This window comes from Bos javanicus, chromosome 20 (assembly GCF_032452875.1).
Source record: "Bos javanicus breed banteng chromosome 20, ARS-OSU_banteng_1.0, whole genome shotgun sequence".
In the NCBI taxonomy this organism is placed as follows: domain Eukaryota; kingdom Metazoa; phylum Chordata; class Mammalia; order Artiodactyla; family Bovidae; genus Bos; species Bos javanicus.
The window spans coordinates 14027715-14054530 of NC_083887.1; the positions used below are offsets into that span (position 1 = coordinate 14027715).

A 26816-nucleotide genomic window follows, 5' to 3' on the forward strand; every position below is an offset into this window, starting at 1 on the left:
GCTATAGAACTGGATGTATTTGCCCTTTTGTTTGCAAAATATTCAATACTTGGGTATAATATCATGCCATAATAAATATGAATAACAAGCATCCTTCTGTCCTGATGCTTTTAAAATTTATTGGGAATCAGAATTAGTTTTGACAAATTATTGATCTTTATTTGGAAAAAATTGTTCATAAAATATAAATACTATAAGAAATAATAAAAATGTGAGTAACAATAAATACAGTAAAATGATAGTAATAGATTTTTTTTTTTACTACGTAAAACTATGAACTAGTCCTACTAAGCACTTTATATATATTTAATGGAGTTTTTAAAGAGGATTCACATGTTGGTAAGAATTGAAGAAAACAGTATGTTTGAAATGGATTGTCTGAATGAGGAGACCTTGAAAGTAGGAGGATGCCAATTCAGAGACTGTTGAAACAAATCTGACTCAATGGATTAAACTGAATTAGGGCCATCTTGAAAGAAAGGTTGATGGATGTGAAAAGAATAAGTCAATAATTAAAGAGGTCTGGGAGCATAGAAGAAATTTATAAGAGAAAATACTTTGTTTTATATTTGATGGAATAGTTAGACATCTAATTTGAAATATCCATTTGTCATATGCTATGTGGGTTGGATTGCATCCCCCTAAAAAAAACATGTTTAAATCTTAACCTCTAGTACCCCAGTGACCTTACTTGGAAATAGGGTCATTGCAAATGTCATTATTTAAGATGAATTCTTGTGGGAATAACATGGGCCCTTGATCCAAGGAAGAGAAGAGACAAAGAGATAGAGATACATAGGGAGAAAATGGCCATGTGATGATGGAGTCAGATATTGGAGTGAGGTATATATATACAAGGCAAGGAGCCCCATGCATCACAGACAAATACCAGAAGCTAGAAAAGGCGAAGAATGATTGTCTCCTGTAGATTTCAGAGGGAGTGTGGCCCTGCTCACACTTTGATTTCAAACTTCTATTCTCCAGAAATATGAGGCAATAAATTTCTGTTGTCTTAAGCCACGGAGTTTGCAGTACTCTGGTATGGCAGCCACAGGAAACTAATACAGATGCTGATGCTATTCTTTGATTTTTTTTAATTAATTAATTTATTTGGCTGCACTGGGTCTTAGGTGTGGCACATGGGATCTAGTGCCCTGACCAGGAATTAAACCCAGCCCCCTGCATTGGGAGCACAGAGTCTTAGCCACTGAACCACAAGGGTCATCCCTGATTCTTCTTTTTAACAATTCCTTTCCCCTAACTTCCTCCTTGGGAAAAATGTACAAAAACACAAATAAGTAAATGGAGTCAAAATTAGAAAGAACAGTTTGTTAACTTTTAAAAATAATCTGTTCATTTATTAGTATTTTATTCACTTAATATAAGCATTCTTAAACGGGATTTTAATGTGGGCCAAGTCATCTTGGTGGGTTGTGCAGGAATACGTCATTAGGGTATGTGCATATGCTTTTAGGGAATAAAGGTAATAAGTCTTTCTAGCTTATTTGGCAATCTAAAATCCCATTACCTTCATTTTCAAGAATATCAGATGTCAGAATAAAGTGGAAATATAGCCATATGAAGTGGGGAGAATATGGGTATCATGAAATAAAGAGAGAGAGTGTGAGTCACAGAGCATGTCGGTAATGGCATATGCTCAGGTGCTTTGAGGACTTGATGTAATAAAAGAAAAGGGAGAGAGTAGTAAATGCTTGTCCTTGTCACTCTCTCTGAAGAGGTCCTGTGTATTAGTGCTATTGTCTTAACTGACAAATTCAATTTCTTAATGATTGAAATAATATAAAGGTTGTATCTAATTTTATAGACATTGTTCCCTTTCCCCTTGATCTACTTTTTTGACTTGGTTTCTGATATATATGTCTTCCAAGCAGGAATACCTTCTTTTTATTTTCTTTGTTACATTTTGGAGATTGTTCAGTTAGGCTACCAAATAACTGAAGTAATTTGGAGAGTAAAAGTTTTAAGTGCATGTGAACATTTGCTTTTTTGGAACTCCTCATGCCTAAGCCACAGTTTTTTATTTTTTTAGTGAAAATATAGACTTTGATGTTCGTTGACCTTGGAACATAAGTTCCTTTTCCCAGTGGGTATACACTGTCCATTTGGTTGCCATTCAAAACTTTACCATTAAACATATTGGTAAGGAGCAGTATTTCCCTCAGTTCTGTTATCAACTGTGAAATCTGATTGACCATAGACTTTTGCTGGTTTAGATGATTTCTAGAATTGTTATCTTGTTATAGAATTAATCAAGAAAAAATATGCCTGTGTGGAAAATTTATGCTTAAAGGTAACCAGATAGCTCATATTTGTATTCGTGTTAATAATATTCTTAATATAGTACTTGAAAATGAAAATGAAGTTGCTCAGTCATGTCCGACTCTTTGCGACCCCATGGACACCAGGCTCCTCCATCCATGGGATTTTCTAGGCAAGAGTACTGGAGTGGGTTTCCTTTTCCTTCTCCAGGGAACTTCCCAAGCCAGGGATCTAACCCAGGTCTCCTGCATTGTAGACAGACACTTTACCATCTGAGCCACCAGGGAAATCAATATAGTACTTAATATCCTTATTCAGCTACAATAATTTAATTAAATACCAAAATATTTTGATATTCATTCTTAATAAAATGTTATAAAGCTATTTAAGTGAGTCCTTAATTTTTTTTAATGTATTAGTTATTTTCTATAAAATCTGAGTTGGCTGTAATCATAGTTCAGATTTGCTTTGTTCAAATTTTAGTGTTTATTTCATTTTTTTAAACTGAAGCGTAGCAGTGATTAGTGGCTTTTGGCAGGGGGCGGAGGGTATAAGCATTCAGATCTTCCTGTCATTCCCTACAAAGAATGAGACTTCTGCCTGCATCTCATTGTCTAGAATTGTGCTACATTTCTAAAAGTATTTGTTTTCTAATTTCTACAATAGAGGAATGCAAAGGAAAGAGGCATTGAAATAGCTATTGAGCGACAACATGAAGCAATTAGTGATAAACCATTCAAGACTAGTAAATTTCAGGCTAATTGAGCTGGTCTTTGCATTCTGAAAGCAGATATCCTTTGAATAATATCAGGATCCAACAGAATTGTTACAGATGAAATGATGGCTGAAATAAGCAAAAGAAGTTTCTTCTCTTTTACATAGATTGATTTCTGATAACCGTATTTGGTACAGGGAAATTAGAAGGAAGAGGCAAAACAGACATACTATGACTAACTTGAAAAGTTAAGTGACTTTAAGTCTTATCTTCATTGAATGTTTCCTTTCAGTGCTGTATATTGTATTCTTTTTTTTTTTTTTTGGCTTAAACAGTACAAATTTATTATCTTATAGCCTCAAGGTCAGAAGTCTGAGCTGAGTTTCCCTGAGCCAAAATGAAGGCAGTACAGTGCTGTATTCTTCCTGGAGGTTCTAGTGGAACCTGCTTCCTTGTCTTTTAAGCTTCTAGAGGCTGCTTGGTTCTTTGGTTCCTGGCCCCTTCCTCCACCTACAAAGTCAGCAAAGGCATGACTTACACATCATATCACTCTCATCGGTTGTCCTGCTCTGTCTCCCCCTTTTAAGGATGCTTGTGATTACGTTGTGCTCAACTGGATGGTCCAGGACAATCCCCCTATTTTTGGTCAACTGATTTGCAAATCAGTTCTGCAATGTAAATTTCCCTTTTCCATGTAAGGTGATGTCATCACAAGTTTGGAGAGTAATCACAAGTTTTGCCCATGTCATCACAAGAGGACATGATTTAGTTATTTTAAGTTTGTACCCCTTAATCCCTTTCACCTCTTTCATATACTCCACCACTGGTAACCACCTGTTTGTACTCCATATATGAGTCTGTTTTGGCTTTGTTTATTTTTTAAATTGCACATAAAGTCAAGTCATAAAGTATTTGTTTTTTCCTATCTGGCTTATTTCACTTAGCATGTGTATGTGTGTTCTTGCTCAGTCATTTCAGTTGTATCTGACCGTTTGTGACCCTATGGACTATAGCCAACCAGGCTTCTTTGTCCATGAGATTCTTAAGGCAAGAATACTGAAGTGGCTTGCTATGCCCTCCTCCAGGGATCTTCCTGACAGGGAAGATCCTGACTTCCTTTGCAGGGGTCAAACCCATGTCTCCTGCATTGCAAGTGGATTCTTTACTCACTGAGTCACCTGGGAAGCCCTAATTTAGTATAATATCCTCTAAATGTGTTCACCTGACCTGCCTCTTGAGAAACCTATATGCAGGTCAGGAAGCAACAGTTAGAACTGGACATGGAACAACAGACTGGTTCCAAATAGGAAAAGGAGTACATCAAAGTTGTATATTGTCACCCTGCTTATTTAATTTATATGCAGAGTACGTCATGAGAAACGCTGGGCTGGAGGAAGCACAAGCTGGAATCAAGATTGCAAGGAGAAATATCAAAAACCTCAGATATGCAGATGACACCACCTTTATGGCAGAAAGTGAAGAAGAGCTAAAGAGCCTCTTGTTGAAATAGAAAGAGGAGAGTGAAAAAGTTTGCTTAAAGCTCAACATTCAGAAAACTAAGATCATGGCATCCAACCCCTATCACTTCATGGCAAACGATGGGGAAACAGTGGAAACAGTGTCAGACTTTATTTTTCTTGGCTCCAAAATAACTGCAGATGGTGACTGCAGCCATCAAATTAAAAGCCACTTGGAAGGAAAGTTATGACCAACCTAGACAGCATATTAAAAAGTAGAGGCATTACTTTGTCAACAAATGTCCATCTAGTCAAGGCTATGGTTTTTCCAGTAGTCATGTATGGATGTGAGAGTTGGACTATAATGCAGAAGAATTGATGCTTTTGAACTGTGGTGTTGGAGAAGACTCTTGAGAGTCCCTTGGACTGCAAGGAGATCCAACCAGTCCATCCTAAAGGAGATCAGTCCTGGGTGTTCATTGGAGGGACTGATGTTGAAGCTGAAACTCCAGTACTGTGGCCACCTGATGCAAAGCGCTGACTCATTGGAAAAGACCCTGATGCTGGGAAAGATTGAGGGCAGGAAGAGAAGGGGACAACAGAGGATGAGATGGTTGGATGGCATCACCAACTCAAGGGACATAGGTTTGGGTGGACTCCAGGAGTTGGTGATGGACAGGGAGGCCTGGCGTGTTGTAGTTCATGGGGTCACAAAGAGCTGGACTTGACTGAGTGACTGAACTGACTGAATTGTTATCCTGCTGGTGGCCTATCTCACTAGTAGGTGCGGACAGATTCCAGGGTCTCTGACTGCAACCCCTGGGGGTCTGGAGTTAGTGTCAACCTGCTGATGAGCAGAGCCATGGCCTAGAGCATCCTGCAGATGCCTTCTCACAGGTGGGGACAGACTGGTCCTGGGGCTAGTGCTGGGCTACAGTTGAGTGGAGTTACGTTCCAGGGAGTCTAGCTGCAGATTCCTGGAAGTCCTGGAGTTGGTCCATGGATGGGTCAGGCCTATCTTCTTAAATTTACTGAGACTTGTTTTGTGGACTAATGTGTGATCTATCCTGGAGAATGTTCTGTGTTCTTGAAAAGAATTTATAATCTACTGTTTTGGACTGCAATATTCTATATGTATTTATTAATTTAATCAGGTATAGCATGTCATTTAAAGCCTACGTTTCAATAATTAATTTTCTTTCTGAATAATCTAGCCATTAAGGTAAGTAAGATCTTGAAGTCCCCTACTGCTATACTATTGTATTAGTGTTGATATCTCCTTTTATGTCTGTTAATATTTGCTTTGTGTATTTAGGTGCTCCATATTGGGTACACAGATATTTACAAGTGTTATATTTTCTTGTATTGATCCCTTTACCATTATGTAATGTTCTTCTCCATCTCTGTCTTACAGTCTTTGTTTTAAAGTCTATTTTGTCTAAAATTTATATTGCTACCCCAACTTTCTTTTCATTTCCATTTGCATGGAATGTCTTTTTCTATCCCTTCATGTTGAGTCTGTCTGTGTCTTTAGATCTGAAGTGAGTCTCTTATAGCCACCATATAAATGTATCTGGTTTTTTTTTCTCCACTCAGTCACCTTATATCTTTTGATTGGAGCATTTAGCCCATTTATATTTAAAGTATTTTGGACATAATGTACTTATTGGCATTTTGTTATTTGGTTTCTGTTTTTTTTTTTTTTTTTTGTAGTTCTCTATTCCTTTCTTTGTTTTTTCCCCTTGTGATTTGATGACTTTCTTTAGTGTTAAGTTTGTATTCCTTTTTCTTAAGTTTTTTGTGTATCTGCATAGGTTTTTGGTTTGTGGTTATTGAGAGATTCATCTACAACAATCTAGGTAAATAGTAGTTTTAATTGATGGTTCCTTAAGTTTGTGTACATTCTAAAAGCACTATATTTTAATCCTCCCCAACATTTTACATTTTGAACATCATATTGTACATCTTTTATTTTATGTATCACTTAAGTAATTATTTTAGATATAGATACCTTTGCTATTTTTATCTTTTAATCTTCATATTAGCTTTGTAAGTGGTTGATCCCCTACCTTTAGTATATGTTTGCCTTTACCAGTAGTACTTTTTTTTTTTTACTTTCATAATTTTCTTGTTTCGATTCCATTTCATTCTTTTCTTTTCCGTTTAAAGAAGTCCCGTTATCTTGTATGGGCTGGCTTAGTGATGATGAACTCCTTTAGCTTTTGTTTGTCTGGAAGCTGTTTATCTCTTCCTAAATTCTGTATGATAATCTTGCTGGGTAGAGTATTCTTTGTTATACGTTTTTTCCTTTTAGTACTTTGAATATATATTGCCAGTCCTTTCTGGCGTGTAAAATTTCTGCTGAAAAATCAGTTAACAGTCTTACAGAATTCTCTTGTATATAGCTAGCTGTTTTCTTCCTACAGCTTTTATGATTCTCTAACTTTTGGCATTTAAAAAAATATTTATTGATTGATTGGCTTCAAGTCATACTTGAGGCACTTGCAGCATATGGGCTTAGTTGCCTTGTAGCCTGTGGGATATTATTTCCCCAACCAGGGATTAAACCCATGTCCCCTGCATTACAAGGTGGATTCTTCACTTTTGGACTACCAGTGAAGTCCCCATCTTTTGGCATTTTAATTATAATATGTCTTGGTGTGAGTTTTTTCAGTTCATCTTGTTTGTACTTTTGGTACTTCCTTGACCTGGATGTCTGCTCCCTTTACTAAGTTAGAAGAATTTCCAGCCATTATTGTTTCAGGTTGGGTTTCTGTCCTTTTTTCTCTCCCTTCAACTTCTGGGACCTCTATGGTGCAAATGTTAGTATGCTTGATGTTATACAAGAGGTCGTTAAATGGTCTTCATTAAATAATTTGTTTTTTTTTTTTTGCTGTTGACATTGGGTGATATTCATTACTCAGTTTTGGGATCACTAATCAAATGTTTCTGCATCCTCTAATCTACTGTTGATTCTCTCTTGTTTATTTTTGATTTCCCTTATTGTATTCTTCAGTTCTGATTATTTCTTTTATATTTTCTACCTCTTTTTTAATTACTCAGAGTTCATCCATTCTTCCTCCAAGTTTGTTGAACATCTTAATGACTGTTATCTTTGAACTCAGGTTAATTGCTTATCTTCATTTCATTTAGTTCTTTTTCTGAGGTTTTGTCGTGCTCTTTTGTTGAAAAGTATTCTTTTGTTTCATTTTCCCTAACTGTTCTTATATGTGTAGCAGGTATATTAGCTACAATGAATGACCTTATGTTGGAGAAGGAAATGGCACCCCACTCCAGTAGTCTTGCCTGGAAAATCCCATGGATGGAGGAGCCTGGTAGCCTATAGTCCATGGGGTCCCAAGGAGTCAGACACGACTGAGCAACTTCAGTTCACTCACTTCACACTTTATCACTGGAGAAGGAAATGGCAACCCACTCCAGTACTCTTGCCTGGAGAATCCCATGGACAGAAGAGCCTGGCAGGCCATGGTCCATGGGGTTGCAGAGAGTCGGACATGACTGAAGTGACTAAGCACATGTAGTGGATATCCTGTGGGACCCAGTGACAAAATGCCCCATGGTCACCAGAGCCAGGTCCTCTCAAGTGATATCCCCTATGTAATTGGACTGTGACTGCTGCAGGTGGGCTGGTAGTTGTGACTGCCCACTTGAAGTGGGAGATACTTTTGAGGTGCCAGTGCTGGCCACTGATGCCCATGGGTGGGGTAGTTTGGGGGCCATTTTATAGGGACATCAGTGCTGGCTGTCTATCAGATCTATAGACAGAGTGCTGAAGAACTATGGATGGAGATTTGTAACATTGTATAGGAGGCAGGGATCAAGTCCATCCCCAAGGAAAAGAAATGCAAAAAGGCAAAATGGTTGTTTGAGGAGGTCTTACAAATAGCTGTGAATAGAAGAAAAGCTAAAGACAAAGGAGAAAAGGAAAGATATACCCATTTGAATGCAGAGTTCCAAAGAATAGCAAGGAGAGATAAGAAAGCATTCCTCAGCCATCAGTGCAGAGAAATAGAGGAAAACAATAGAATGGGAAAGTCTAGAGATTTCTTCAAGAAAATTAGAGATACCAAGGGAACATTTCATGCAATGATGGGCTCAATAAAGGATAGAAATGGTATGGACCTAACAGAAGCAGAAGATATTAAGAAGAGGTGGCAAGAATACACAGAAGAACGGTACAAAAAAGATCTTCACGACCCAGATAATCACAATGGTGTGATCACTCACCTAGAGCCAGACATCCTGGAATGTGAAGTCAAGTGGGCCTTAGAAAGCATCACTACAAACAAAGCTAATGGAGGTGATGGAATTCCAGTTGAGCTATTTCAGATCCTGAAAGATGATGCTGTGAAAGTGCTGCACTCAATATGCCAGCAAATTTGGAAAACTCAGCAGTGGCCACAGGACTGGAAAAGGTCAGTTTTCATTCCAATCCCAAAGAAAGGCAATGCCAAAGAACGCTCAAACTACTGCACAATTGCACTCATCTCACACACTAGCAAAGTAATGCTCAAAATTCTCCAAGCCAGGCTTCAACAGTACATGAAGCATGAACTTCCAGATGTTCAATCTGGATTTAGAAAAGGCAGAGGAACCAGAGATCAAATTGCCAACATCCATTGGATCATCGAAAAAGCAAGAGAGTTTTAGAAAAACATCTACTTCTGCTTTATTGACTATGCCAAAGCCTTTGACTGTATGGATCACAGCAAACTCTGGAAAATTCTTCAAGAGATGGGAATACCAGACCACCTGACCTGCCTCTTGAGAAATCTGTATGCAGATCAGGAAGTAACAGAACTGGACATGGAACAACAGACTGGTTCCAAATTGGGAAAGGAGTATGTCAAGGCTGTATATTGTCACCCTGCTTATTTAACTTATATGCAGAGGACATCATGAGAAACACTGGGCTGGATGAAGCACAAGCTGGAATCAAGATTGCCAGGAGAAATATCAATAACCTCATATATGCAGATGACACCATCCTTATGACAGAAAGCAAAGAAGAACTAAAGAGTCTCTTGATGAAAGTGAAAGAGGAGAGTGAAGAAGTTGGCTTAAATCTCAACATTCAGAAAACTAAGATCATGGCATCTGGTCCCATCCCTTCATGGCAAATAGATGGGGAAACAATGGAAACAGTGAGAGTCTTAGGTTTCTTGGGCTCCAAAATCACAGCAGATAGTGACTGCAGCCATGAAATTAAAAGCTGCTTGCTCCTTGGAAGAAAAGTTATGACCAACCTAGACAGCATATTAAAAAACAGAGACATTACTTTGCCAACAAAGGTCCGTCTAGTCAAAGCTATGGTTTTTCCAGTAGTCATGTATGGATGTGAGAGTTGGACTGTAAAGAAAGCTGATCGCTGAAGAACTGATGCTTTTGAACTGTGATGTTGGAGAAGAGTCTTAAGAGTCCCTTGGACTACAAGGAGATTCAACCAGTCAATCTGAAAGGAAATCAGTCCTGAATTTTCATTGGAAGGACTGATGCTGAAGCTGAAGCTCTAACCCTTTGGCCACGTGATGTGAAGAATTGACTCTTTGGAAAAGACCCTGATGCTGGGAATGATTGAAGGTGGGAGGAGAAAGGGACGACAGAGGATGAGATGTTTGGATGGCATCACCAAATCAATGGACATGAGTTTGGGTAAACTCCAGGAATTGGTGGTGGACAGGGAGGCCTGACATGCTGCAGTCTGTGGGGTCACAGAGTCGGACATGACTGAGCGACTTAACTGACTGACTGATAGTGCTGGCTGAGGTGGCCTACCAGGTAGAATGAGGCAGGGACAACTTTAGAGGTATTGGGTTTGGTGTTTTTGGCAGGGCTGATTCTGGAGTGCTAGAGTGGGGCATTAACTCATGTTCACTGTGTTAGCTAGGTTGATAGTGAGTGACAGAAATGATGCCTGCCATCTCAGGACCTACTAGGAGGAAGAAGAGTGAAAAAAGAGTGAAAAACTCTGTGCTTAATCCACAGAGTTCCACCAGATCCCTGCCTCTCTGGCACATGTCCTAAAATGAATTTCCTTCTTGTATGAACCATATGCTCTTCAAGCTGTTGCCCCTGTGCTGTGAGTTTGTGCATGATCCCTTCAAGAGTTGATTTTCCATTTCCCACAGCTCTCTGACTCTCCAGGACATTAGCCCCACTGGTTTCAAAGCCAGGTTTATGAGGACTCCTCTTCGTTATGCAGGTCCCCCAGGCTGGGGAGCCTGATGTACAACTCAGACCACTCATTCCTCAGAGGCAGCTTTTATAGTTGTGACATCCCTCCTCCTTGTGGGTTGCCACACTAGGAGTGTAAATTCTAATTGGACAGTGTCTCTGCCCTTCTTAGTTGTCTTGATGTGGTCATTTCTTTATATCCTTCTTTGTGGAAAATCTTTTCTGTTAGTCTTTAATTTGCTCTCAGAGATAGTTGTCTTTTATGTAGTTATAGTTTTGGTGTGTCTGTGGGAGGAGGTAAATTCAAGATCTCCTTACTCCATAAAAAAAAAAAAAGCAACCATGAATTAAGAAAAAAGAATTTTGTGCAGTAGGATGTGATATAGTATGATCATAAATAGAATTTTATGTGATTGGTTATATGTGTAGTCTTGTTTGATTTATATATGTAATCTTGTTTGATTTATCTACAGTAGTTGCAGGTTGGTTGCCTGGAAGCAGGATCAACCTGCTAGATGTTGTTAGTGAGAACTTTTGGGATTTACACCAATGGGTAAAGGGAAGGAAGCAGAATTGGGCTGAAGGAGAAGTAGGGCTGTGCTGCTTCAATCAGAACAATAGCCTTAGCCAGTCCTACAGGGAGGCAGTTCAGAGCTGATGTAGGGTGAAGTAAGTGGGCTGAATCTGTGTTCCCCTACATCGATAAGTCATTTGATGCAAGCTGACACCAAGAGGTGGTGTAATCTTGAACAAAGTGATCTGTAGAAGTGAGAGTAATTCTTGGAGAGGACTGACAGTTCAGGGCTAATAGCCATTTGCAGAATAAATTCTTCTAATTTAACATTGTAATCATGGGGAAATGAGATTTAACTTACAAATTTTTTTTTTACATTACAGTTTTTAGGAATATTACCCATGCTAAGTGCAAAATCTACAGATATATGTACTTTTTAAAATTGAAGTAGAATTGATTTGCAGTGTTGTGCCAGTTTTACTGATATGTGCTTTTATTTAAGGCTCTTGAACTATTAAAAAGTGACTTATTCTGAGAAACAGGGTTTGTTTTTTTTTTTAAATTAGTATGAACTTCATTTTAGTCTCCCCTGCCTTCAGAAATGATAATTGTATTAAATCACATTTGTAATATCATTCTGCATATATTGAATACTAAGTAAGAATAGTGGCTTGTTTTTCAATTTTTTTAGTTTTAAATTTAATTTACTCGTGGGAATATTCATTTTAGTGCATTTCCATAATTATTTCTGTAGTATTTTTAAGAATTATGCTTGACATCATTCTCTTTTCCTGCCTCATAAATTAACTGGCCTGTATTAAAGGAATCCCTTCTTTAATGCTTCCCATTCTTTTTCTTGGAATGGAAGCTTAGAAAAGAGAGAATCTGTCTTGGTTGTTATCTGTACCTTCCTTGCCTCTTGGTTAAACTGCTATAATTTATTTTCTTTTGGACTTTCCCTGAAAATCATCCAGAAGCTACAGTATTTATAGAACAGAGCAGCTTACTACTGAACCTAGTAGGGGGTAGAGGGTGGGGATAGCTTGTATTGACTACAAGAACAGCAATAAGATGAATTGAATTTAGATTTCACAGATTTTACACTTAGAATAACCTGGACTTTAAGTCTGTGACCAGTTTGTGAGAACATGGGATCAGTAAAATAATAATTTTATGAACATGGATTTTTATAACAAGACACACTAGTTATGAGAGTCTTACACATCTTAAATAATAAGGTTACACTTTTTGAAGTGTAAATCCACAAGGCCAAAAATGATTTAAGTTAGCTTCCTTTGGCTTTCTGCTTCTTGTACTCCGGGATTCAAATAAGATTGGTAGATTTTGGCTGACTTTCTGTATTAAGTATTTTCTTCTTCCTTCTCTCACTCTTTCTTCTTTCTCTTTGGCAATTTGAAGACACAATCAGAATGGAAGTTATAGAGATGCTATTTTTTTAGGCCTGCCAAACTTTTTACCATACCATTAGCAAAAAATTTGGACTAACTGATGTAGGGTTCTCTGAATAATAATTCTCAACTTCTGCCTTTATGTAGCATGAAAAGTTATGTATCCCTTTGTTCCTTAGGTTGCATTTATGAAGTTAGTTCATTTTTTCAGGTTAGTTTCCAGAAATCTGATGAAATAAATAGTCTGGTTTAAACTTGGAGAAAATGGATTTTTGGTTTTTCAGTTTAGTTGATGACTCTGTGCCTATGGTATTAAAAGAGATGTTTCTCGTTTCATGTGATGACTGTGAAGTCCAAAAGTAGAACTAGATGTTTGTCTACTAGCATTTGCTTATATAGGAATGCTTATTCCCTGAAACTATAGATACAGTAAATCTCTAAAGTGCTAAAAAGTCTGTACATAAGTAAAGCAATTAGCAGGTAAAAAACACTGTTGTGTATGATAATCTAGTAATTGTTATTCTACTAGAAAGAGTGACAATGCTTGCTTCTTTAATTCGATTTGAGCTGCTGCTGCTGCTACTGCTGCTAAGTTGCTTCAGTCCTGCCCGACTCTGTGCGACCCCATAGATGGCAGCCCACCAGGCTCCCCCGTCCCTGGGATTCTCCAGGCAAGAACACTGGAGTGGGTTGCCATTTCCTTCTCCAATGCATGAAAGTGAAAAGTGAAAGTGAAATCGCTCAGTCGTGTCCGACTCTTAGCAACCCCGTGGACTGCAGCCCACCAGGCCCCTCCATCCATGGGATTTTCCAGGCAAGAGTACTGAAGTGGGGTGCCATTGCTTTCTCTGTCGATTTGAGCTAGTTTTACATAAAACATGACCCATCCAAGAGACCCTAAATACAGTATGTGCTGTACATATATACGCTCAGTCACTCAGTCCTGTCCAACTCTTTGAGACTCCATGGACCCATGGAGAATACCGCCCATTAGAGAATACTGAAGTAGGTTGCCATCTTCCTCCAGGGTTCTTCTGGACCCAGGTATCAAACCCGCATCTCCTGCATTAATAGGCAGATTCTTTTACCACTGAGTCAGTTGGGAAGCCCTAGTACTTAGAACAAATAGACTCTTGGAAATTCTGTTCCAAATAGTTTATTTAACATTGCTATATTCAAAAAATATTGAGAAGACTTTAAAAGTTTTTTTAAAGTATGGTTGATTTACAGTGTTCCAGTTCATTTCAGTTCATTCGCTCAGTTGTGTCCAACTCTTTGTGACCTCATGGACTGCAGCATGCCAGGCTTCCCTGTCCATCACCAACTCCCAGAGCTTACTCAAACTCATGTCCATCAAGTTGGTGATGCCACCAACCATCTCATCCTCTGTCATCCCCTTCTCTTCCCACCTTCCATCTTTCACAGCATCAAGATCTTTTCCAAAGAGTCAGTTCTTCACATCAGGTGGCCAAAGGATTGGAGCTTCAGCTTCATCATCAGTCCTTCCAATGAATATTCAGGACTGATTTCCTTTAGGATGGACCGTTGGATCTCCTTGCAGTCCAAGAGACTCTCAAGAGTCTTCTCCAACACTGCAGTTCAAAAGCATAAGTTTTTCAGCTCTCAGCTTTCTTTATAGTCCAACTCTCACATCCATACGTGACTACTGGAAAAACCATAGCTTTGACTAGACGGACCTTTATTGGCAAAGTAATGTCTCTGCTTTTTAATATGCTGTCTAGTTTGGTCATAACTTTTCTTCCAAGGAGCAAGCATCTTTTAATTTCATGGCTGCAGTCACCATCTGCCTTGATTTTTGCACGCAAGAAAATTAAGACTCTCACTGTTTCCATTGTTTCCCCATCTATTTGCCACGAAGTGATGGGGCTGGATGCCATGATCTTAGTTTTCAGAATGTTGAGTTTTAAGCCAACTTTTTCACTCTCCTCTTTCCATGAGAGTTCCAGGTATACAGCAAAGTGATTCAGTTACACATAATCTCTAGGAGCATTCATGTTGCTGCAAATGGCATTATTTCATTCTTTTTTAAAAAATTATTTATTTTTAATTGGAGAATAATTGTTTTGCAATATTATGTTGGTTTCTGCCATACATCAACATGAATCACCCATATGTATGCATATGTTCCATCCCTCTTGAAGCTCCCTCCCACCTCCCATCCATTCCACCCCTCTAGGTTGTCACAGAGCACCAGGTTGAGCTCCCTGTGTTATACAGCAAATTCCCATTAGCTATCTGTTTTGCATATGGCAATGTATGTGTTTTAATGCCTCTCAGTTCATCCCACCCTCTCTTGTCCCTGATGTGTCTATAAGTGTTCTTTTCATCTGAGTGTCTATTCCTGTTGTGAAAATAGGTTCCTTAGTACTGTATTTCTAGATCCCATCTATATGAGTTAACGTACATTTGTTTTTATCACTTACTTCACTCTGCATAACAGGTACATCCACCTCACTACAACTGACTCAAATTCATTCCTTTTAATGGCTTAGTGAGATTCCATTGTTTATATGTACCACAACTTTATACATTCTCCTCTTGATGGATATCTAGGTTGCTTCTATGTCCTGACTATTGTAAATAATGCTTCAATTAACGTTAGGATACACGTGTCTTGTTATAGCTTTCTCAGGGTATTTGCCCAGTAGTGGGATTGCATCATGTGGTATTTTATTCCTAGTTTTTATTTATTTATTAATTTATTTTTTATTCCTAGTTTTTAAAGAAATATCCATAGTCCATAGTGGCTGTATCAGTTTATATCCCACCAGCAGTACCAGTCCTTCTAATGAATATTCAGGGTTGATTTCCTTTAGGATTGACAGATTTGATCTCCTTACAGTCCAAGGGACTGTCAGGAATCTTTTCCAGCTGTACAATTCAAAAGCATCGATTCTTTGGCAGTCAGCCTTCTTTATGATCCAACTCTCACATCCATAGATGACTACTGGAAAAACCATAGCTTTGCCTATTCAGACCTTTGTTGGCACAGTGCTGTCTCTGCTTTTTAATACACTGTCTAAGTTTGTCATAGCTTTCCTTCCAAAGAGCAAGTGTTTTTTAATTTCATGGCTGTTGTCACTGTCCACAGTGATCTTGGAGCCCAAGATAATAAAATGTGTCACTGTTTCCACTTTTTCCCCATGAAGTTATGGGACCAGATGGCATGATCTTAGTTTTGTTATAAGAGATGTAGGTCTTTATGAGGCTCCCAAGAAGTATAAAGTGATAAGGTGGTCTAATCTAGGCAGCATATCTAAGGTGAATAGATTATATCAAAATAAAACAGGATTTCATAATCAGGAGCTTAGCAGGGAGTCAAAAAAGCTTTTGCAATGATGGTAATACCAGGGCTGAGTTTCGAAATTCCAAGGGGCATACTCATTCATATTGTATTCTCTTTGAATGTTATCCTGTGGAGTTGTGCAACATGGCAGTACTCCATGATGTATTAGGAATACTAAAAGACAGTAGTTTTTTGGTGAGGATGCTCTGAAGACTGAGGTCTTTTATTCTGGCTAACTCTGATAATCAGTAAATCATTTTCCCAGACAGAATCCTTTGATCTTAAAAGACTGAGGTCAGCTCTCACAGCTGCAGCTTCTCCAGGGAAAAATAGTCCTTGTACTTTGCCAAAAGACTTTCATATCAATATTTGAGGAGAAAGAACCATGTCCTATAGTTAAATAGAGAATATGTATGCCCCTTCCAAACACAGAGCGGTTGACTTTTTAGATGGTGAACTGTTTGTCAAAGTGACAAGAGTTCAGAACACCAGAATCTTTCCCATATATTTGTGTGATGTTTGCACTTCAATTTTTCAAAGTAGATTGTGAAGGTAACTCTCAATTAGCTCTGAGAACTTTGTTATGGCTTAGATCAACTTGAAGTATCCTGAGATGATTTTTAAATGATTCATAATTAGATACAAGCTTTTTGTGATGTTAACATTTCTATTTGGCACAGAAAATTAGAATAGTTGATGATTTATTTTGATTTGAAATTATAAATCTCAAAGATAATTTTCTTACCAGGAACTCTGTGTGGTTTGGCAGGTGGCTGTCCATAAAGATTATTTAAAAGTCTCTTACCTTTAATTGAATACTTTACACAGCATAAAAGTGCACTAATCAATGCTTCTGAAAATTATTTGCATTTAGTGGATAATTTAGATTTGATGAACGGATTCAATAATAGTAAAGTGAACTTAAATGCATTTTCAAGATGCAGAAATATGCATTGCCAAAAGAATAATAAATACTGGTCTGAAATGAATTAACAAAATTGTATCTTATGTCAGAAAGTATCATTTTGGAGGAAAAATTTAATTTTTAGAAACTCATGTTAATGCTAAAATTTTCTTTTGCTTTCCTAATGCTAACTTTAAAATTTACCAAAATACCATTTTTTGCTGTCTGGGCATAAAGGATATGTAATTTTGCTACCATAAAAGAAGTTGAAGTTCTTGCTACAACCTTTTTGGCATTGATTACTATCTTTGTATCTTATATTGACTTACAAGTAGGAAAACTGGGAAACCAGTAACTGAAGCACTTTAAGTGCTTCTTCTATTTGAATTGCCTATTACATCAGTAGCATGCTAGAGTATTCTCTATTTCTTTCTTCAAAAAGATGGAGTATTTGGTATTTTATTTATATGAGAATTATATTTTTTCCATGCACTGGGAACTTCCCAGATGGCGCAGTTGGTAGAGAATCCTCCTGCTAATCCAGGAGATGCAAGAGATGCAGCTTTGATCCCTGGGTCAGGAAGACCTCCTGGAGTAGGAAATGGCACCCACTCCAATATCTTGCCTGTAGAATTCCATGGACTGAGAAGCCTGGTGGACTACAGTCCATGGAACCACAAAGAGTCAGACATTACTGAGCGACAGAACACATACGCGTGCATGTATGTATCCATGGATTAATATGTATTCATAAAACTAGGCTACAATAAATACTTGTATGAGAATTACTTTGAATATAATTTAATACCTTATGCATCAGAAATCTTGATAGGCTCCTGCATTGTTTTGGGTATATCTGGAATTTTAGGTATTATATAAAATTATGGGAAAATGCTAGTTGTTTTAATTTTACCTGCTGGATTTTTGATAACTGGTATTTGTTCTGTATTCCTCTGCATTCTGTGATGTCATATTTTTGGAAAGAAATTATTTTTATTCAGTGATATTTAAAATACTCCTTTTATAAAAAGTTTTCTACTGAAACAGGATAATTATCTTTGGTTTTAAAATCACATTTATGAATGACTTATTTCCTGGAGTGAAATGTGTAGACTGGGCTTTGTCTCTTCCTCAACTTGTTTCTTCCTCAACTGAAGGCAAATCTCTTCTGAATTGAAGAAAAAGTTAGCTAGAGAAAAATAAAATATGTGATTAGAAGAATTGAGTCCAGTAATTCCTGGTATTATGGTAACTTTCTTATGAAACATGTGGGATACTCTTCAAGCTCTGTTTTCTATTGTTGAATTAATATAAATGTCCACAGAATATGATTTGAATAATGTTTCCTTTTCTAGATTTATAATTTGATCTTTTGAGAAACAGCCTTAGAAAAGTAAAAAAAAAAAGAAAAGAAAAGAAAAGTACTTAGTCTTGGAAAATATTTTGGAGAATAAATAATATTCATTGACAGAATTCTATCTGGGTTAAAAAAAAAACAAAATGAAGTTACCTTTTATTAATTTTGATTCACTAGTTTATTATATTCATTAAGTACTTTTCTGTGCATATAGAATATTTCATCTGGCTCTCCTGGCAGGATACTATGAACTTGAGAGAGCCAGTATGAGAAAGTTATGGCACAGTGAGGTGACTTGTCAAGGGAATATAACTAGATGCTGGTAGCACCCGGAGAAGGCAATGGCACCCCACTCCAGTACTCTTGCCTGGAAAATCCCACGGACAGAGGAGCCTGGTGGGCTGCCGTCTATGGGGTCGCACAGAGTCGGACACGACTGAAGCAACTTAGCAGCAGCAGCAGCTGGTAGCACCAGAACTAGAACTCAGATCTTCTGACAGGCTAACTTCTTGTTCTCTTTAGCCAATCACAGTCTCCTTTTATAGCCTATTGATCACTGTGTTCTAAAGTTTTACCATTATAAAAATTCACTCTTTCAAATATCTATCAGAATGATTCCTTCAGGTACACTACCATTAGTTCATATAAAGTAGGTTTTTTGAGTGATAAATACAAAATTACCATGGTAAAAGTAATTTTTGCTCAAAAAGATAGAGAATGGAAATAAGGTGATGCATTTGGTTAAGGCGCCAATTTCTAGCACAACCAATGTAGATCTTTATCCTGGCATGAAATTGGTGGCACCTCCTAGTCCCTCATGGATGTTTTTCCACATCAGACAAAACCACTGGATGGTTTTGTGCAGTCTGGCAGGATTGTTAGTTGCAGTGGTGTAGAAACGGAAACAATTTGGGAGTTGTAGGTTGAAACTGAGGTGCCTAGTTCTATGAAGTGGTATTGGTACTGAACTTTGAGTACTAAATTTGTGTATATATTTAAAACAATTTTTTTTTAAGGTAGATGGCAGTGGTGGCTATTTGAGTGTCTTTCGAATACTGAGGCATTCAACATAATTGTACATCTTATAAAGAAGAATTTTGGAGCAGGATGGCTTATAAATTCACTGCAAATTTAGAATCCAAACAAAACTAGTTTCATGTTTGTATAAACTATTTTAAGCCATCTTGCTCTTACTGAAATTTTTTTTCCTCTAGTCTATAGTTTTTGTGTCTAAGACTAGCTTCTAGTTTTCACTATGGGATTCATATTCGTGGATCTGATGAATCACTACTAGATGGTCCCAAAGGAGGTTGATGCTATGCTATCTGGTTACATACTTTATAGTCTTTATTTGCAAGTTGTTTGTGAGGATTCATAGTTTTCACTAAGTTCTTAGAAGAGCTTACATCATAGAGAGAAGATATGATCAATACCTTCCAAAAGCTTACTTTAAAGGAATATGAGGCCAGCATGGCTAACTACTAAAAAATATGAAACATTTAATAAAAGAGACACAGCATTAAGGTTGTATTTTAACAGCTTCTGTAGATAAAATGGCTTCCCTTGTGGCTCAGTTGGTAAAGAATCCACCTGCAATGCAAGATACCTGGGTTCGATCCCTTGGTTGGGAAGATCCCCTGGAGAAGGGAAAGGCTACCCACTCCAGTATTCTGGCCTAGAGAATTCCAAGGACTGTATAGTTAAATTTGGAATTCTTTTGATGACATACTGTCTTTCTCCTCTTAATTCTCTTTAACTCTGGGACAAAGGACTATTCAAAGTGCATTGTTACAGTAATTTCTCAATATGTGAATGAAATAGCAAAAATGGTTTTGAATTACAAATATGATAGTGCCATATCTTTCTCTGTCTGACTTATTTCACTTAGCACAATACTCTTCAAGTCCTTCCATGCTGTTGCATATGGCAACATTTAATTCTTTTTATGGCTGAATAGTATTCCATTGTGTGTGTGTGTGTGTGTGTGTGTGTGTGTGTAGCACATATATAATACATTTCCTTCATCCATTCATCTGTTAATGGACACTTAGGTTACTTTCATATTTTGGCGATTGTAAATAATGCTGCTGTGAATGTTGGGGTGCATATATCTTTTCAAATTAGTATTTTTGTTTATTTTGGATATATATCCAGGAGTGAAATTGCTAGGTCATATGGGAGCTGTCTAGTTTTTGAGAAACCTCCCTGCTGAGGTTGCACCTCTTACAGAGGCTTCACCAATTTACATTCCCACCAATAGAGTATGAGGATTCCTTTTTCTCCACACCTTCACGGGCATTTATTGTTTTTCTTCTTTATGACAATAGCCTCTCTGACAGGTGTGAGGTGATATCTCATTATACTTTTGATTTTCATGTTACTGATGATTACTGATGTTGAGTATCTTTTCATGTACTTGTTTGTCATCTCCATTTCCTCTTTGGGAAGATGTCTGTTCAGGTCTTCTGCCCATTTTTTGATCGGGTGGTTCATTTTTTGATGTTGAGTTGCATAAGCTGTTTATGTATATTCGACAGTAACTCCTTATCAGTCATATCATTTGCAAATATTTTCTCCCAGTCAGTAGATTGTCTTTTTGTTTTCTCAATGGTTTCCTTTGCTATACAAGAGCTTTTAAGTTTAATTAGGTCCCGTTTGCTAATTTTTTATTTCCTTTGGGTCAAAAAGATATTGTGATGATTTATGTCAAGTAGTGTTCTGCCTGTGTTTCTCTCTAGGAGTTTTATGGTTTCCAGTCCATTTTGAGTTTATTTTTATATTTGGTGTTAGAGAATGTTCTAATTTCACTCATTTGCATGTAGCTGTCCAGTTTTGCAGCATCACTTACTGAAGCAACTGCCTTTTCTCTGTTGGATATTCTTGCCTCCTTTATTGTAGTTTAATTGACTATAAATATGTAGCTCACAGAGTAGTTTTATACATAGTTTTGAGTGCAATAAATTCTGTTAATTATTATTTAATTATCTGACACTCTTCTTTACTTTCATTGCTACCATACTCAACAGCAAACTCCATGCCAAAACAGGTTAGTTCCTTCCAATCTGCACTAGAGGCTATTTCATTATTAATTTTATCATTCCTGAAAAATGTATGTTATCTTCATTTAAAACTGAAAGCTAAATAAAAGTGTGTTCAGATATGGAAGGAAAGCAGAGGTAGGAAGCTGAACACCTTTATTTTTCATTCTCCAAAACACACAATTTTACCATACCCTTAAAATTTCAGGGAGCAGCTGCATCAATATTTGGAACTTAAAATCTAATAAATTCCAATTTCCCAGCAAAATAGAATTTGAGCAAAGTGATAAAGGTTAGTATGGTATCATTGGCTTGGATTAATCAGAAGAGACATACACAGGGGGCATCCTTGGCAGGGATGAAAAAATATATGAAGAAAAGATATTAAATAATAAACAGGGAAAAGTGCAAAATGCATTCTCTCAGACAAGAACTGAAAAGCATAGCTCTTTGGGGCTAGCCAGCTGTCCTCTGGATCTTGAGAGGTAGGGTGCTGTTGTTTGGCTCTTGCTTTCACACTGCATGTCTTCCATTATTATAGACTCTGCTTTTGAGATAAACAATAGGGAAAGAATAGCACTCTTCATCTGACATAGTTGTGGAAAGGTTCACTGACACACCACAATCAAGAACAGGATGTAGTTCTCCTATTTGCCGAGATCAGAGCTTTTTTGAGAACACTAGTTAGAAAGAGATCTACAAAAATGTTTTATTTTCAAGATAAAATCTTTGTAACTGAGATTATTTTAGTGAATTATTATTGAAATGGGCCTTGCTTTAATTTTTTGTGATTTATTTTTCTGGCTATCAAGCTTGCAAAATAAATATCATATTGATGAATTGGAAGTATGAAATATATTGACAAAATCTGAAAAAAGGTATATCCATTTTTAATTATTTAAATGTAAGCTAAATGTAAGCTAAAAATATGTCTACTAAAAGTAGGAGCTCTGGTATTAAAAAAAAATCTCATATTACATGAATGGTTTCTTAGCATCACTTTGTTGTCTGAAGGTGTGTGTGTTTGAACTAGGATTGAGAAATGTGATGATGAGATTAGGGGATGGAAGAGAGCAACTTTAAAAAAGAAAGAAACTGACTTAAAATATATAGTTTAATGTTATGACAGCATATTACTCCAGACATATTTATGAAATACTCTCATACCCGAAGAGTATGTAGTGTTAGTATCATTAAAATGTTCATAGACCTATTTGAAACTGATAGTTTTATTGAAATATCCTTGTGGCCATGCATTGGAGATGGTGTTTGATTTCCTTGTTTACTCATTTCCCTTGGATCGAGTAAACCCAGTTCTGTTTATCCAGGGTGGCTTTGTTTTATGTCTCAAGTAGTTATTAATTTTAAACCTATGTGGCTTGGTGCCAGGCTAAAGAAGGATTTAGAGAAGTCATTTGATTTCAATGAGTAAAATACTATCTTTACTCTGGTCAAACCTTTTTTTCTTGGTTCAATGGTGCCAAATGTGAATGTCACAGTTCAGTTGCCCTTTTGCCATAATTGGTGAGAGTAGAATCATATCCTATATAGCATAAGTTCATAATGGAAGTTGAAACTTTGAGTAAAGACACATTTTTGAACTATCTTGATATTTTGAAGTTATTATGCAATCTAGAATTTTGCTCTTTGTCTCTGAAAAATGATCCACCTTTGATTATTGCCTTTTCTTTGTATAGTTTTTACATAACATTATTATACCTTTTAACTATTTATGCAGTGATTCATTTTCATGTTATATTCATATTCACATCAGTATCATTGTTTTGTGACAGAACATTACCACATTACGTTGTGACACACCTTTTGGGTTATGATGAATCCACAAAAGTGGCCATTAGGACTTTTGCTCAGAAAAATTTTTAGTCTTGGAAGCAATATAAGGGGCAAAGAACAAGAGGAAAATACTAGAAGATATACTAGATTTGGCAAAAAAAACCAGCAAGAGCACTTTGGGGATTTCAAATTTGATTTATACATCTTCTAAAAAAAAAAGCTGACTACTTTTACAGTGCTCACGAGACTAAAAGAATAGTGGTTTTGGAAGAAAGGCGAAGTATTCTTTAAATTGGCAGATAGAAAAAATTTACCAGCCAAGCAGGCCTTCATACTTGCCACAGAACCTTTCCTGACACTTCATTTATCTTAACTGCATTAGGGCTAATAATTTTTTAGTTTGGCAACTTCCAAGGAAACCTTGTTGAATATTCAGAATAAATTTCAAGGTGGTTCCTAGCTTGCTATTAGTTACATTATAATTTAAAAAATATCGTCTTTCAATGGATGCTTTGTGAATTCAGTTAAGAGGGAATCTGCAGAAAGTAAAATATTGTTAATTGCTTGATAATCTTCAGTAAAAGAGTTATTGTTATTTTTAGATTATACAGTTTTTACTGATGTGAAATTTGGAATTTGTGATTAAGTTTTAATAAAGAGATGAAAAATGTTTACACCAAAGTAATGTATTACTGTGGTACTAAATAATTGTCTTTTGTCCCAGTCCTTCTCAGCTGTTACTTCTGAGAGTTAGTGCTCTGTCTATAAAAAATATGATTTTTATGATAGCTTTTTGATTTGTCAATTTTATATATTCTCTTTTATTTGCTTCTTTTATGGATAATAACTTCATTGATTTAAACCACTGATTTTATTCCCATCTTCCTAATATAATCATTTTAAATTTAAACAATAAATTAACCTTTGTTTCTTGTTTATAACTGAAAAGTTAAATGTCTTTTGCTTTTGCACTTTGTAGAAGACAATATTTGTGCTCATTTGATATTTTTAAAAGTTGTGTGGAACAACTTTGTTCAGATAGAGCATAGAACACTATGATTATTTTTGTTCATGGCATTTATGTACTAATCTTTGTTTTTCATCTCTTAAGTACATTTACTCTTCAACAATATTTAATATGGAGAAGGCAGTGGCAACCCACTCCATTACTCTTGCCTGGAAAATCCCATGGGCAGAGGAGGCTGGTAGGCTACAGTCCATGGGGTCGCAAAGAGTCAGACACGACTGAGCGACTTCACTTTCACTTTTCACTTTCATGCATTGGAGAAGGAAATGGAATCCTATTCCAATATTCTTGCCTGGCGGATCCCAGGGACAGGGTAGCCTGGTGGGCTGCCGTCTATGGGGTTACACAGAGTCGGACACGACTGCAGCGACTTGCTGCTAAGTCACTTCAGTCGTGTCTGACTCTGTGCGACCCTATAGATGGCAGCCCACCAGGCTACCCTGTCCCTGGGATTCTCCAGGCAAGAACACTGGAGTGGGTTGCCATTTCCTTCTCCAATGGATGATAGCAGTGTTTAATATATAATTCATGTCTGTGTGATAGCAATAGGTGATTTGGTGAATTTTATCTGGCTATGTATACTTCCATCGTAATAAATTCCTACCCAGTGGAAACCAGGTCAGTTTAATTTTCTTGGTATTTTATCTGGTATAGCTCTATGTATAATAAGGTCATTATGAAAGTGTTGTGGTTTTTTGGTATATATTAGTAAACTTATTCAAACAAATCTTGTTCTGTTAATGACAGAATGGAAGGCCTGCCTAGTAGAGAGCAAGGAAACCCAAATAGTTATAATGTATTGTGATCCTGAAAGCTTTTTATTGTTTTCTGCAAAAGGAACTATAGGGAAAACTATATTGGAAAAATTTTAACATAGCTCTTTGAGACCTTTGGAAATTATGAAAGCATTTTGGTCCATCATATATTCTACCCTCTAGCTCCTGAGATGAACAGTTTAAGGCTGGGACCTGAAGGTGATGGAGCAAATTTGACAAGATCTCTGTGATCATACTTTTTAAGAGGATGAATTCTGGCATTCCTTTTTTTTTTTTTTAAGACCACCTCATTCCCCTCTTACAGACATATAATGATTACTTATTTTAATATTCTTGATAAAATATTAGAAGTTGAAATTGGAGAGAAATATGGCAAGAGACGTCAATACCTTACTATATCAGAGTTAGAAAGTAGTGTTAGACTAAAATAATTTAGTAAATTGGAATATAGATTAGAAACTAGGATAATGAAATAATGTAGGGGACAGATATAAAGCAATGTGGTTAGAGATGAAAAATATCATGAACTCCTAGGGATAAGTAACTGAATTTAAGTAAAGTTAAAAGGCCCCTCAGTAGTAAAGAAATAATAAGGTTATTATGGGTCAACAATTATGGGTTAACATTATGTAATGTTGTGGTTAGAGCAAGCACATTATAAGGTCATATAAATAAGAATCAAAAATGTGGGAAACTTGAGATTATTTCCCCATTGTACTTGCCATGGTCAGAACTTTTTGAGAGCATTGTTTCTGGTTCTGGGCTCTACCACTAAAGAAGGACATGGAGAACTTGGAGGAAGTTCAGAGGAGGACCACAAAGATAATTAAAGGGTTGAAAAAGAAACCTAAAAGAAAAATTTTAAAGTAGCAGGGATTTTTATTATTCCAGAGATGACTTAGAGGTATTTAATTTATGCATTAAAGTATGGAGAACAGATTGTCTCGATCTTCACTGAAGGTCAAACAAGAAATCAATTTAAACTGTGTCAGGAAGGGTTTAGATTAGATATGAGGAAAATTATACAGATTGAATGATATATAATAAGTGAGTATGGTATATGTGAAACCTTTTGGAACACTATAGATCCTTATTGATTACATCAAAGGGCATTTGAGGCATTTATGATCACAGTAGCTCATTAGGTAAGCCTGCATTTTTTTGGTTTTTTGGTTTTTTGTTTTTTTTTTTTCCCTAAGGAAAGTTAACAGTTAATTCTGACTTATGATCAATCTTTTGGAAAATGTTTCTAATTGACTTGATAGAGGTAATATAATTCAAGTTATAATCAATTCTGTTAATAACAGTGTAGTATATAACGTTCTGTTAAATCAGAATAGTCAATATGACCTCTTTGCCCACTCTCTTTAACTAGACCATGCTTTCTAAAGACAAATGACAGCTGTGCATTGGTTTTATTGTGAATATCAATAAAAGAGAGGAATGATTAGTTTATCTTTGCAAATCAACTACTATACTACTGACAGAACTAGACTATTGGTTGCTGTGGCTAGATATAAAAGACCCGCATACTAACAACAGAAAAATTCTTCTCCCTATTGAGCAGTGCTTTACATGTATATTATGCTTTTCCTTTTTTGCTTTAAATAGCTTCTTTGGTTTTGAGGTTTTTGAGGAAAAAGACAAAATAAGCTATGTACTTTAAGGCAGAGAGCTCTTGTGGTCTACCATGTTCCATAAAACCAAAAAGATGCTACAGTAAAAATATAGAAAGAAAAAAACATTTTAGATGTAGTAAGTATGTAAAGTTATTTGTATAAAGTGTCCTTATATTATAAATAATATAAAATGGACATGCATTTTTCATTGTTTATAAAGCATTTTCATTCTAAATTGATATAAAAAGTAATTTTTTCTTAGTACTAAAGGAAGCTGTATTTTTTTTACAGGCAGCTAATTAATTTTCTAACCAAAGAGAAATTTTATTTTTTAGAAAACCAACTTTTTTTTTTCATTCAGCAATCTTATCCTTTTTTGTTCTAGGTGCTATAATGATTTTAAATATTTTAGTATTGAAAGTAT

At 36.5% G+C, this 26816-nt stretch overlaps 1 protein-coding gene across 4 annotated transcripts in view; it reads left to right on the plus strand.

Moving 5' to 3' along the window:
• The window catches only part of ADAMTS6 (ADAM metallopeptidase with thrombospondin type 1 motif 6), a 430884-nt gene that overhangs the window by 64354 nt on the left and 339714 nt on the right, over nucleotides 1–26816 (plus strand). The gene's annotated exons all lie outside the window — the stretch shown is intronic.